Below are 14,436 nucleotides of genomic sequence, written 5' to 3'. Positions count from 1 at the left end.
GCAATTATCTACCCGCCCAGCCCTCTACCCCTGCCCCCCAGTTCGCTTCTCTCTTTCAAAAGTAAAAGAAAGACTCCCTCCCTGGTACACAATCCCCCCACACCCCTCCCACCGCCCCAAGTACATTCCACTATGCAATCTTAATTGTGGACTCTTGTGATAACCATAATACCCTATCATACATCGCTTTTAAATTATTCACTCCCTCATCTGTTTCAGTGCAGTATACACAATTTATCCAGTTTTTCTTAGTCTTACTCCCACCCTGATATCAGTACCATAATGGCCTGCTTAGATATTATCAGGTTTCTGTGGAAGTGATCTGGCCTGGGGTTGAGCAACTGCTATATTCTTCCTCCATTTACTTTGTTCTATTTCTGAAATTCACGTCCTTCTGGTTCTTGTCTGACTACTTCTTCTGATCTATTTCTGCCCCCTACTTTCTTTTAGACTGCACATAACAACAATTTTCTGTTCACTAGCCAAAAACTGGCTTGCAAATTAGAATTTACGTACTCCGCCCCCCACCCCAAGTGGTCATTATTCCCACTTGGAAACTTATTTTTAAAACCCAAACAAACAAACAAACAAAAAAACCAACAAAAACTTCACCAAAACAAAAATAAACAAGAAGTTCTGCCTTATTGACTAGCCTCTGGGCCAAAACAATATTTGCATAGCCTTTTAGAAAGCTTTGGATTGAACCATACCTACTATTTTCTACTTTTATGTTCTGGCAATTAGAATATAGAATGTATTCTAGGAAACTTCTGCCTAAATTACTCATGTTTTTTCAAATAATTCAATGTTTTTAGCATCAGGCATGTTTATTATGAGCTTTAAAAAAGCTATTCTTGTTTGGAAAAAAAAGAAAAATAGAACCTACCTCAATTACCTAGACCTGGTCATACTTCCATCTTTAATGCTGAGTTGAGATCCTCATGGTCATGGTATTATTTCCTGTGGCATATTGAGAACTCGAGTCACTGGCTCTTAATACTGCTCAGATCTGTTCCTTTAGTGTTTTTGCAAGTGCTTGTCTCATAAATCAGAAACTCAGGACATTCTTGCAAGTCTGATAAATGGAACAAAACAAACAAAAAACATCACAAAGTCATTGCCCTCAAGTCAGAACCACCATATGACTGACGCTCTAACCAGTTTTCAGAGGCTGCAAAGATTGCCCATTATTCTCCCTTGGAGCAGCTTGTGGATTTGAATTGCCTGCATTTGGGTTGGCAGCATAACTCCTGACCTACTAGGTAGGCTACCTGCGCCCCCTACCCCAAACCCACCCCAGGAGCCATATAGAATAAGAAATATTTGTCTTTTTGTGTCTTATTTCTATTCATTAGTATAATATTTTCTAAGTTCAACCTGTGTGCAGCATTCTTAACTATCCTTTTCAAGGGCTTAAAAGTTTCCATTTAACTTACAGAGCACATTTCACATCTCTTTATCTGTTAGGGAGCTGTGATGACTTAGTGGTAGTGAGTTGTGTTGCCGACCTGAAGACACATAATTTGAACCTCTTTGCTCCATGGGAGTAAGATGGACAATCTCCACCTGTGCCATTTGTTGCCACTGAAAACCCACTGGAAGGTCAGCTGGGAGTCAGTTCTAACTTGATGGTACATAACAACACAACAAAAACATTCATCTATTTAAGAATCTTCTGATAGAGTGGTTAAATCACTTGGTGTTTCACTTAGAAGTTAGTAGATTGAACCCACTAGCCTGCATTGCAGTCTTCTATGAAATTTGCAGCATCAAGGATTCCGATGAGACAAATACAAAGGCATTCTGTTGGTTAAGTGTGCAACTGCTAATTAAAAGATCAGTGGATTGAATCCACTTGTATTAATGAAGAAGAAAGTTATAGCAGTTTGATTCCATAAAGGTGTCAACTTTGAGAACCCTATTGGCTGTTCCATGTCAGAACCAATTAAACATAATGTTTCTCTCTCCCTCCCGCTCCCCCTCCCCCTCCCTCCCAATTAAACATAATGTTTCTCTCTCCCTCCCGCTCCCCCTCCCCCTCCCTCTTCCTCTCTCTCCCCCCTCCTTCCCTCTCCCTCTCCCTCTCCTTTTCTTTTTCCCTTCCCCTCCCGGTTCCCTTGTGCTCTCCTACTCTATCTCCTCTATTGATGAATATTTCAGTAGTTTCCACCTTCTGACTATTGAAAACAGTGTTGTTGTTGATTGTCTTTGAGTTATGCATGACTCATAGAGACTCTATGAACAAAAGACCTGAAGCCTTTTTATAACTTTCGTCATTTATCAAAGTTCATGGGGTTTCCAGAGACATGTTGTTTAGGAAGTGAATGCCACTCCTGCTTACAGACTGGGCACTATTGTAAACAATAGTACAATGACTATGCCTCTGTTTGTATTTGCTTGAGTACATTTCTATTCTTCTGGACATATCCCAACAAACACAATTATTAACTCATATGATAACACTATCACTGATAAATTTTGTAAGGAATTACAAAACTATTTTTCTGTTAGAACTGAGGGAGTTCTATTAAATAAATAAGGAATTGCACTGCTAACCCAAAGATATGAGGTTTGAATCCACCAGAGGGTCTGAGGGAGCATGATGGACAGTCAAGTCCCATGTGATTTACTGCCTTTAAAAATCCACTGAAGGGTCAGCTATGGGTTGATCCAAACTCATTGTCACACAACAGCAATGATGTTGAGTACTTTTTCAAGTGTTTGATAGTCATTTATATACCTTTGACAAAAAGATGCCTATTTGTCTTTAGCTTTTTTTTTTTTTCAAATGGGTTCACAAAAGCCTTTGTGTTGTTAAGTTATAAAAATTATTTATATATTCAGGTTTACAGATAATTATCAGATATATATTTTCAAGTAATTCTTCCTATTTTATAAGTTCTGTTTTTATTCTTTTGACAATGTTCTTTCATGCACAAATGTCTTAAATATTATAATGTCTAATTTTTAAGTTTGCTTTTGTTATCACTATGTTTTCTACTCATGTACTTCTATGCCAGTTGTTTCTGGAAAATCTTCAGCAGGATCTTCCTTGCCTGTGATATAAGCGTTATCATTCGATAATTTCTGTACTCTGTTAGGTCACCTTTTTTTTTTAAATGAGAATAAATATAGATCTCTTCCAGTGAGTTGGCCAAGTGGTCGTCCTTCGGACTTCTTGGCATAATCTGGTGAATGTTTCCAGGGCAATATCTGTTTGATGAAATATATCAATTGATATCCCATCAACTCTTGAGGCACTTTTTTCTAATTTCTTCAAAGCAGCTTGAAATTCCTCCTTAAGCTTATGGAATCTTGATCATAGGTTGTTTCATGCAATTCTTCTGTGTCAGCCAATTCTTTTTGGCATAGTGTCTCTGTGTTCTTCAATCTTCTTTTGATTCTTCCTGGGTCATTCACCATTCTGCCTTCAGCATCCTTAATATTATAACTTGATGCTTGAATGTGTTCTTGAGTTCCTTCAGCTTAAGAAATGTCAGGGATTTAGAGGAGACTGTGGAATTAGGAACATCATAGCAAATGTTAGAAGGATATTGGCTGAAAGTAGAGAGTGCCAGAGGATTGTTGATCTATGTTTCATTGACTATGCAAAGGCATTTGACTGTGTGAATCATGATAAATTGTGACTAACCTTGAGAAGAATATTGTGGAACATTTACATTGTGTAGAACAATTAATTGTGCTCATGAGAAACTTATCCATGGACCAGGAAACAGTAGACAGAACAGAACAGGGAAACACTGCTTGGTTCAAGATCAGGAAAGATGTGTATCAGGGATATATTCTATCTCTAGATAATTTCAATCTATTTGATGAAGAGAACATTCAGGAGATCTTTATGAGGAGGAATATGGCATCAGGATAGAGGAAGACTCATCAACAACCTGCGTTATGCAGATAACACAACCTTGCTTGCTGAAACTAAAGAAGATAGGAAGCATTTGCTGCAAGAAGTCAAGGACTGTAGTCTTCAATACAGATTGAAGCTCAACATCAATAAAACTGAAATTTTCACCAGTGGGCCAATTGTCAGCTTTGTGATGGACAGATAAGAGACTGAGATTGTTGATAAATTTTATTAGCTTGGTTTCACAATCAACACTCTAGGCACTAGCAGTCAGGAAATAAGAAAAATTGCATTTGGAAAGTTTGCTGTCAGGGATCTCTTTAGAGTACTGAAGAGCAATGATGTTAATCTGGAGACTAAAGTGTGCCTGACCCAGGCCATGGTTTTCACCATTACTTACTATGCATCTGAGAGCTGGACAATAAGTATAACAAAAGAAGAATCAATGACTGAGTTATGGTGCCAGAGAAGAGTGTTGAATATAGCGTGACTGCCAAGAGAACAAACAGGCCTATTCTGGAGAGGGTAATCCTGGCTGCTCCCTGAAGGCAAAGATTTTGAGAGTCTATCTCATATACTTTGGACACATTTGAATATACTTTGGGCACCATACTTTGACGGTGCAGGGGCCATGCAGGAGAAGAAGACCCAGGATGAGATGGTTTGACTCAGTGACTGGAGAAATGGGATTAAACCTGTAGGAGACAATGAGATTACATCAGGATAGCACAGGTTTCAGACCCAATATGCATAGTGTCACTGTGAGTCATAGGTGATTTGATGGCACATAACAGGAGCAACCACTCTGAAAATGTATCTTTATTTTTGTGTAAGATATTCCCTAACAGAACAAATTTTGTATTCTCAATACTTAAATAAGTGGCTTATGGTAAGTTTCTACAGTTGTTTTTTTTTTTTTTAATTTCAAGCGTTTTTGTCTGTAAAATGAACTCATTTTGTTACTACTGCATAAGATTGATAAAGAGTGCACATAACACTGAGTATAATCATAAACTATGATTATCACACAGACATTTGTATATGGTGTTAAGGAGAAATGAATACAGGATAGTTTGGTGAAGTAAAATGAAGCTGTTACCTGACTAGTTTAACTATTCAGCTCTATAAAGTTCTCGTTTGTTGTTCAAATCCCTGGATCTACAGTGGAGCAGATTTATATAGGAAGTTTGGTTTAAATATTTTTTTCTCATTCCAAATATAGTTATGGAATTTATTATATGGCCCAGTGTTCATTATAACTTTCTTATACATTATGTAATTATAATTCATTATGGCATCTTTCAGAGGTTTAACACCACAGATACCCATTAAAAACATTTGGTAACGACTAGAATGGTCAATTAGCTTCAATATGGCATATTCTAAGATGTGCATAAAAATTCAATAAATTAGAATATCTTTTTCTTTTTCTCATCTCTCATCTCTCTCTCATCTTCACAAGAAGACACAAACACACAAACATCCTTAAGCATGTTGTGCTTTTTCAGTTGTGACTACAGGAATGAGATTGTTTTAAATGTCCCTCCAAAATATATTCCATTAAAATATAGAAAGAATATTCAAAAACATTGAAATACTAATATTCTCTTAAGAGTGACCTCAGTGAATACAGATTGGAATTACTTTTGTTGTTAGAAAACAGCTTCTTTATTTAGTAATTAAAAAGTTGTCCTTTCTGATTATGAGGTTTAAATGTAAGTGTGATAATTTATGGACATTTTAATAAGAAGTAATATTTTGCAAATTTTTGGAACCATAGCATCATTCTCAATCAGGCTAAGAATGAAGCTAAATACATGTCTTGGAGTTATAAAAATGAAATTTAAGGATCTTTTGGTGACAAAGTTCATAGGAATTGTACTGGCAATCTTAAGTGGCTTCTTTGCCACTTCAAATCCACCTTTGCTCCCAAGGAAAAAGAAGGGCATCTTCTGAGCTATTTATAGGCTCTGTCAGTTTATAAGCCACTGCTGGTCAGCTATGACTCAATGACAATAAGATTGAGTTTTTAATTTAAATAATTCAATTGATTTATATAAATAATTTAACTTACATAAATTAATTGCATTTAAAATGGTGCTCTGGTGGCCTGTGAGTAAGGAGTTTTGTTGCCAACCCAAAGGCAAGCAGTTAAAATCTATCAGCTGCTCTGCAGGACAAATTTGGCCAATTTTATTTTGTGTGATTTACAAACATTGAAAATCTACTAGAATGTCAGTTATGAGTTTCTTTGGACTTGATGGTAATGAGTAATGTGATTTAATTTAAACCATCAGTAAATGCACTATAATTCTGAAACGGTTAATTCTCTGTTGGCTTATTTTCATTAGTAAGTAATCAACTCAGAAGACATACTGAGTAGATTATTCTTCCATATTGTTTAGTGCTTATAACTTTGAAAATAATGCTTTGCAGATTCAGGAAGAAAAGCAAAAAATGTATTACATGTCCTCTTGCTTTAGGAGGACTGTTTCTTCAGAAGTGTTTAGTTGTTGTTATTATTGTTGTTATGTGCCATCTAATTGACTACAACTGATAGAGACACTATGAACAATAGCTCTGAAGCTCACTCTATCCTGAAGCAATTTCACTTTCTCTGACACATATACACTCATTACCGCAGTTATTGTATCAATCAGTCTCATCCTGGTTCTTCCTCTCCTACTCTGTTCTTCCACCCTTCCAAGCCTGATTACCCTCTCCAATTACTAGTCTCTCATGGCCACATGCTTGAAGTACATGAGGCAGAGCTTCAAAATCCTTGCTCCAAGGAGCAGCCTGATTTCACTCTCTCCCAGACAGATGTGTTTATTCTCTCGGAAGCCCATGCCATGTTCAATACTCTTCTCCAGCACCTCAACTTAAAGGCATCAAATTTTCTGTCATCTTTCTTCATCATCCTGCTTTCTGATGCATGACAAGTAATTGTGAAGACCATGGCCAGGATCAGGCACACCTTATTCTCTAGACTACATCTTTACACTGTAGTGCTCTGGCGAGGTCCCTGACAGCATAATTTTCTAATCAAATTAATCTTTGATTTCCAGGCTTCTGGTTCCAAGAGTGTTGACTGTGGACCCGAGCAAGCTTGATGTTGTTAACAGTCTCTTCTCCGTCTATCATGGTACTGTCAATTGGCCCAGTGGTAAGAAATCTTTGTTTTCTTGATCTTCAGCTTCAATCCATGTTACAGGCTATATATTTCAGGTCCTTTCAGTTTCAGCAAGCAAGGTTGTGTCATCTGCATAACACAAGTTGTTGATGAGTCTTCCTCCAATCCTGATGCCGTATTTCTCTTCATAAAGTCCAGCCTCCCAAATGATCTGCTCCTCATATAGATAGAAAAGGTATGGAGACAGACTCATCCATGACACATTCCTTTCCTGATTTTGAACCATGCAGTGTTTCCTAGATCTGTTCTGAGGACTGTTTCCTGGTCCAAGTATAGGTTTTGCATGAGCACTATAAGGTGTTTTAGGATTCCCATTCTTATCAAGGTTACCAACAATTTGTTGTGATCCACACAGTGAAAATCCTTTGCCTTTTCTATTGACATAAAGGTATTTATAGCCTCTAGGATAACTTATTTTAAATACTTTTATAAGTTTTAATTGTGATTTTAATGAGTGTTTATAGAAAAATTAGATTTTCATTCATTTATTGTTGCACGGTTTTACCCTCTCCCCTCCTTTCCCCTCCCTCAGTTAATATTTTTTTAATATTCATTCATTGTTATCCAATTACATCCCTTCCTCCTCCCCCACTCCCAGTCCCCTTTGCAATGTACCTCTTATACTGGGTGGTTGTCATACATATAATACCTAACCATATATTCCTTTTAACCAATTCTTTCCTTCATCTGTTCCAGTGCAATGTTCATTACCTATCTGCTCTTATCTTATTCTCCTCTCAAGCCCCCATGTCAAACCTGCTTTATTTATAACAGTGGTGCTATGTAGTGTTTCTCCTTTTGTGACTACAATTTCAATCAGTATAATATCCTGCAGGGTCACCGATGTTGTGTAATGCTTTACAAGTTCATCGTTTTTAGTGTTGTGTTGTTAACTTTTTAAAAAAAATGTTATTAATTTTAATAAACATTTACAGACATTTTGGATTTCCATTCATTCATTGTTGCACTTTTCTCCCTGACCATCCCTCCCCCTAGCCCAGTTCACTCCTCTCTTTGAAAAGTAAAAGAAAAATTCTTTCAGTGGTATACAATCCCCCCACAAACCCCTTATGGCCCCAAGTACACTCCACTATGCAGCCTTAATTCTGGACTCTTGTGATAACCATAATACCCTATCCTATATCACTTTTAAACTGTTCTCTCCCTCATTTATTTCGATGCAGTATAAATAATTTATCCAGTTTTTCTCAATCTTACCCCAATCCTGATGTCAGTCTCATTCTACAACAGTGGCACCATGCAGTATTTATTCTTTTGTGACTAAGCTATTTCACTCAGCATAATGTCCTCCAGGGTCACCCATTTTGAATAATATTGCATGAGTTATTTGTTTTTCAATGTAGCGTAGTATTCCATTGTGTGTTAATACCACAGCTTTTCTATCCATTCGTTTGTTGATGGGCATTTGGGTTGTTCCCAACTCCTTGGTATTGTGAACAAAGCCACAATAAACAGGGGTGTGCACATAATTGACTTGTGGTGATACTTGAGATACCACATTCCTAGGTTTTAAAAAAAAGGCACCAAGTAGAATAGAGAAGAAAGCATAGAAGAGAGTACAAATATTTGGAATTCAGGTCTTAAAATAATTTTCAAGATATTAGTTAGATTCAATACTCCTCCTACACAGAATATTTGGGGTAAGACAATATATACAGAGATATAAAATATTAAAAACATGTTTAATTTCGCAAAGAAGAGAAAATTATATGTGACGTGATTAACATGTTTATATGACCTAAGGTGCCATGTGTCCTGGAGGAACTAACATTTAAAGTAAAACTAGAACTGATATTGAAAATTAAATACAGTTTCAAACAAACAAAGAAAAAACTCTCAAATTCATTGTTGTTGAGTTGGTTCAGATTCATAGTGAACCTTTGATGGATTCTATAGTCTGGAAATTCCATCTTTCTCCCATGGAACTGGAGCCAGACAGGTAGAAACAGATTAGTAGTGAAACTCTGTATCAACCACTGAGAGAATCTTTAAAAAAAGCGACTTAGGCATAGAGAATATGGTTATGTCATACTTTCAAAAAATTAAAACAAAAACATTTGGATAATACTATTATAACTTAAAAGAAGGTGGACTTGTGTTAACTATCTAGTAAATGTTGATACTTTTATGAAAGCCACCTTCTATCCTTCATCTTTATATGTTGTCTTTTACCAGATGCCAAGGGAATAAATACTCTTTAGTCAGAATTCTATCTCGAAATTATGTTTTAGACCATTGACATTTATATGTTGACCATACCTATTGTTACCAGGTGCCAAAATAATAGATCTATTGAACCAGAAGTATAACCTTGGATGATGTCTTAGCACCATTTGTTTTCAGAAGATTTGTACAGTAGATCCAACACCTCTGGTTGCTTAGTAGATAGAGAGTTGTGTTGCTAATCCAAAAGTAGACATTTCAAATCTACAAGCAATTTATAGTCTCAGAAAACCCACTGAACAGTCTGCTGAGTCTGAATGTTGCTGTCTCAACAGCAATGGTACCTTAATCATGATATCTCATTCCAGTCACTTTCTCAATATTTAAATATTTCTTTATTCTTGAAATAGGTTAATTCCCCAACATAGGAAACAATTGGTACTGTAAAAATACACAAAATGCATAATGTGTGGAGAAAATACAGTTTGTGTTAAAGCAAGTAATGTTTTCTTATATTTCCACTGTTTGTCTAGTTCCACTAAATGTTCATTATGAGGTAACAAAGCTGGATTCTGTAATAATTTTGACAATCTAGTAAAGTAAGTGAAAGAGAAAGAACGATAGATTCCTCAAGTATGAACTCACTAGGTTCTTACTACTGAATGATGATTTTTGTCCCTCACAGGGATATTTGGTAATTTTGGAAATATTTATAAATGTTTATGACTAAGTAAGGAAATTCTACATGTTCTATTGGACACAGACTATTTCACTTAACTGGAACTTGGAGAGTAAGTAATTCTTGTGATTTAAGCAAAGCAAATCTTAGCTTCAACTACTTAAATATTCCAGGTGAGGAAAAAAAAAATGCCTTGTCCTCAATCATGAGTGCTCGCCCTGCACTTCGTTTTACCTTATGTGAGCAAACATAATTCCAGTGTTCACCAGTGATTTTAATGAGCTCAACTAGATAATGGCTGTAAGATAAAAAGCTAATAGCATTTTTTACTCGAAGCCATTACATTGAAGGGAATGAAAAAGATGACCCCAAAAGACCAAGATCACTTTTTTAGGTGGACAGAGAAATGCTATTAATTGCTTATGATCAGGGAAACTGTACTAGGAACTCTGGGATGTTACTGTACAAGTATGAGATTCTATTTGATATTTGCTTTAGATTTAGTGCCTGACATTTGGACAGCATCAATTAGAACAGAATGATGATAATTAGATGAGAATCTGTTGGTTCAGATCTGAGACTTTGACTACATTTCTTATTTGAAAGAAACTTTATTACTTTGACATTTAACTAAAATATGTGTGTGTATATGTGTGTATTCCAATTTCCTTTTCCTGGCTCAATGAAATCTGTCCTGAAAGATTCAATAAATTGTTTTTGAATTTTGGTATTGCCAAAGAATATTGAATATTCTATAAACTGTCAAAAGAACAAATAAATCTGCCTTGGAGCAAGTGCATCCAGGCTGTTTTTTAGATGCAAGCATAGTATAACTTCATTTCCCACACTTAGGGAATGTTGTAAGGAAGTATCAGTCTTTGGAATAATACACATGTTGGGAAAAGTAGAAGGTTGACAAAAGAAAGGAAGACCCTCCGTGAGATGACTTGGCACAGTGACTACAACAATAAGCTTCATTATGGAACAGAGTATAAGAAAAGTTCAGGATAGAGAAAAATTTCCATCTGCAGTTCATAGAATCACTATGAGTTATATATAGTTGGTTCAATGACATCTAACAAGAGAAACTTTCCTGGTTCAAAAATTTGTTTCCTGATTTTTATTTAACAAATATGTAGTACATAGTAGTTACAGTAAATAAATCAGCCCATCTACCTAGGGGCAACTGACTTTTTACAAGAAAATAAAATCAGTTAAGTGGGGAAATTACAGCCTTTTAAAAAAAATTATTATTAAATTTTATTAGTTTTAATGAACACAGTCTTTTTAATAAATGGTGTTGGCAAAATTGAAAAACTATCTTTAAAAAACTCAAGCAAGATCAACACCTCATTCCATACACAAAAACCAACTCAAGGTAAATCATGAATCTAGGACTAAAACCAAGGACTATAAATTTCATTAAAGAAAAGCTTGGAAGAACTCTCGAAGTCCTAATCCACAACATAAACAGCCTTCCAAGCATCCTGAAAAATCTACAACCAGAAGATGATAAAATAGATGAATTAAAATAGCACAGGAATCCAGAATTAAGGTTGCATAGAGAAGTGTACTCAGGTTGGGGGTGGGGGGAAGGGACGTGGGAATTGTATACTAATGAAGGAATTTTTTTCTTTTTTTTTTTCTCTCTTCTGAGGGGGAAGCGAACTGGTGGGGAGGGGTGGGAAGGGAGAAAATTGCGGCAATGAATGAATGGAAATCCAAAACCTTTGTAAAAAAAAAAACAATAAAAAATTATAAGAAACAATAGATAAATTAGATCTTCTAAGAATCAGATTCCTATGCACATCCAAAAACTTCTTCAACAGGGTAAAAAGGGAAGCCACAGACTGGGAAAAATTATTTGGTAATGGCATGTCAGATAAGGGACATATATCTAGAATTTATAAAATACTCGAGCACCACAACAAGATAAACGTAAATAAGCCAACTGAAAAATGGGCACAGTATATGAATAGAGACTTCACCAAAAAAGACATTCAGATGGCAAACTAACAAAAGAAGAAATGTTCAAAACCCCTAGCTCTAAGAGAGATGCAAATAAAAAAAAACAACTATGAGATATCATCTCACCCCAGTAAGAATAGCAAAATTTTACAGAACAGCAAACATCAAATGCAGACAAGATTGTGGAGAAACTGCAATCCTTTCCACTGTTGAGGGGAGTGTAAAATGGTGCAACCACTATAGAAGGCTGTATGGCACTTTCTCAAAAAGTTGCAAATAGAAAAACCATTTGACCCAGCAATTCCACTACTGGGAATATACCATAAAGAAACCATAACTGCCTCCCAAGCAGATATATGCACACCCATGATTATTGTGGCTTTGTTCACAATAGCAAATCATTGGAAACAACCTAAGTGCACATCAAATGAATGGATAGAGAAGCTCTGGTAAATTCACACAATAGAATACAATGCTGTATTGCAAAACAAAGAACCCATGAAATATTATACAAAATGGATAACCCTGGAGGACATGATGCTGAATGAAATCTCAGTCACAAAATGTCATATATTACATAGCGCCACTGTTGTAACATGGGACTGATATCAGGTTGAGGGGAGACTGAGAAAAAGAGGATAAATTATGTATAATGCATTGAAGCAGATGAGGGAGAGAACTGTTTAAAAGAGATATAACATTAGTTATTTTTATCACTACAGGAGTCCAGAGTAAAAGTTACATAGTAGAGTGGACTTGGGAGAAAGGATTGCATAACAATGAAAAAATTTTTCTTTTACTTTTCAAAGAGAAGAGCGAATTGGAGGGCGAAGGTGGTTGAGGAGAAAAATGCAACAATGAATGAATGGAATCCAAAGTCTCTGTAAATGTTCATTAAAATTAATAATAAAACAAGAAAAAATAGAACTAATTTCAAATGGGGAAAAATTTGGGATGAAATTCCAAATTTGGTAATTATACTGAAATAGTTTTTTTTTGGCAAAAACTTCATTTTTAAAAAATGCATTTGAAAGCTGAACACATAAATTCTATGTGACTCAGCTATTCCACTGCTTGGAATATATCCCAAAATTATGAGAATTGAGGCACAAATGGACACTTGTAAACCAATGTCCATAGCAGCATTATTCACCATCACAAGAACATGGAAACACCCCAGATGTCCTACCACAATTAAATGGATTGACAAATTATGGTACATTCACACAGTGGAATACCATGCTGCACGCAGAAGCAATGATTTTGTAAATTACTACCTAACTTGGGAGAGACTGGAGGGCATTATCCTGAGTGAACTTACTCAGTCCCATAAGGACAAATATTATATAAAACCATTATTGTAGAACGAGTATGATGATCCAAGAGGTGTGGGGTGGAAACAGAGGGATGAGGATGGGTAGAAGGAAGAGGGGTGTCACGGGTTAATCATGGGGTCATATAATTTGATGGGTGGATGGTATAATGGAAATATGAACATTTATTCCAATGGGAAAGCAATATATTCAAACTTTGTAAATCAGTATTAAAAAGAAGAAAAAAGCATTTGAAAAAATTATGGGTTTCCTCTCATTCTCTAATGGGAGTATAAATTCTTTCCTTTTTTACTCTCTGGCATTTTATTCTTAACTTAAATGTATGTCGAGATATTAGCATTTAAAAGACATCAGATAATTGTGTATGTTTGTATCAGAAAAGTGCCTGAGGAAGTAAGTATTCAATTCAGTGATATTTGAACCAAGGCTTTGTGTCACTTGAACTGAGCTCCTGCTCTGTAAACTTTCATTAAATAATTTTTAAAATAAAGAATATATTTAAAAAGCCCCACCCAAAAAAAGAAATGAGAAGATAGTAAAGCATAAAGTAGATAGTAAAAGTAAATACGTAGATAGTAAAAGTAAATAGAGGCAATTCACTTAGTATATCTGTTAGTAACTAACAAGTTTGATAATAACTAAGTTTATTCACTAATAAGTAAATGCAAATATTAGGTGAGGAGTATATATGTATATATTCAATTCATTGCACTGAATTGGAATTGACAATAAATGATTTTCCAGCAAATTTCTGAGGCTGTAAGTTTTACAGAAGGAGACTGCCATCTTTCTCCAGTAGAGTGACTGGTGGATTCAAGCCACTAGAAAAGTGTGACTTTTGCTTTAGGAACACAGTTAAAAACTAACTCCACCAGCAGGGATCCTTACACATACATGCTGTTGTGGTGGTTATGTCCCATCAAGTGGGTACTGATTTATAGTTGATCCCCCAGTGGGTTTCCAGAGACTGTCAACTGGACAAGAAGCAACTGGTTAATTTGAACTGTGTGCCTTGGAATTAAGAAAGCAGCTCTTTACACCTAAGGTACAGAGCTCCCTTACCCACAAAAGGTGACTTTATTCATGGACCTCACTCGATGGACTGCATAGGAATTTGACTACATATGAGGAAAGAATCACTGCATAAGTTCAGTAATCACCAGTTTAAACCTGGAGGCATAGTAAAACAGACTATGAATTACTCGTGTGA

The sequence above is a fragment of the Elephantulus edwardii genome, unplaced genomic scaffold (genome assembly GCF_000299155.1).
Source record: "Elephantulus edwardii isolate Elephantulus edwardi_28Jun2011 unplaced genomic scaffold, EleEdw1.0 scaffold00069, whole genome shotgun sequence".
Taxonomy (NCBI): domain Eukaryota; kingdom Metazoa; phylum Chordata; class Mammalia; order Macroscelidea; family Macroscelididae; genus Elephantulus; species Elephantulus edwardii.
This window is presented reverse-complemented; position numbering follows the sequence as displayed.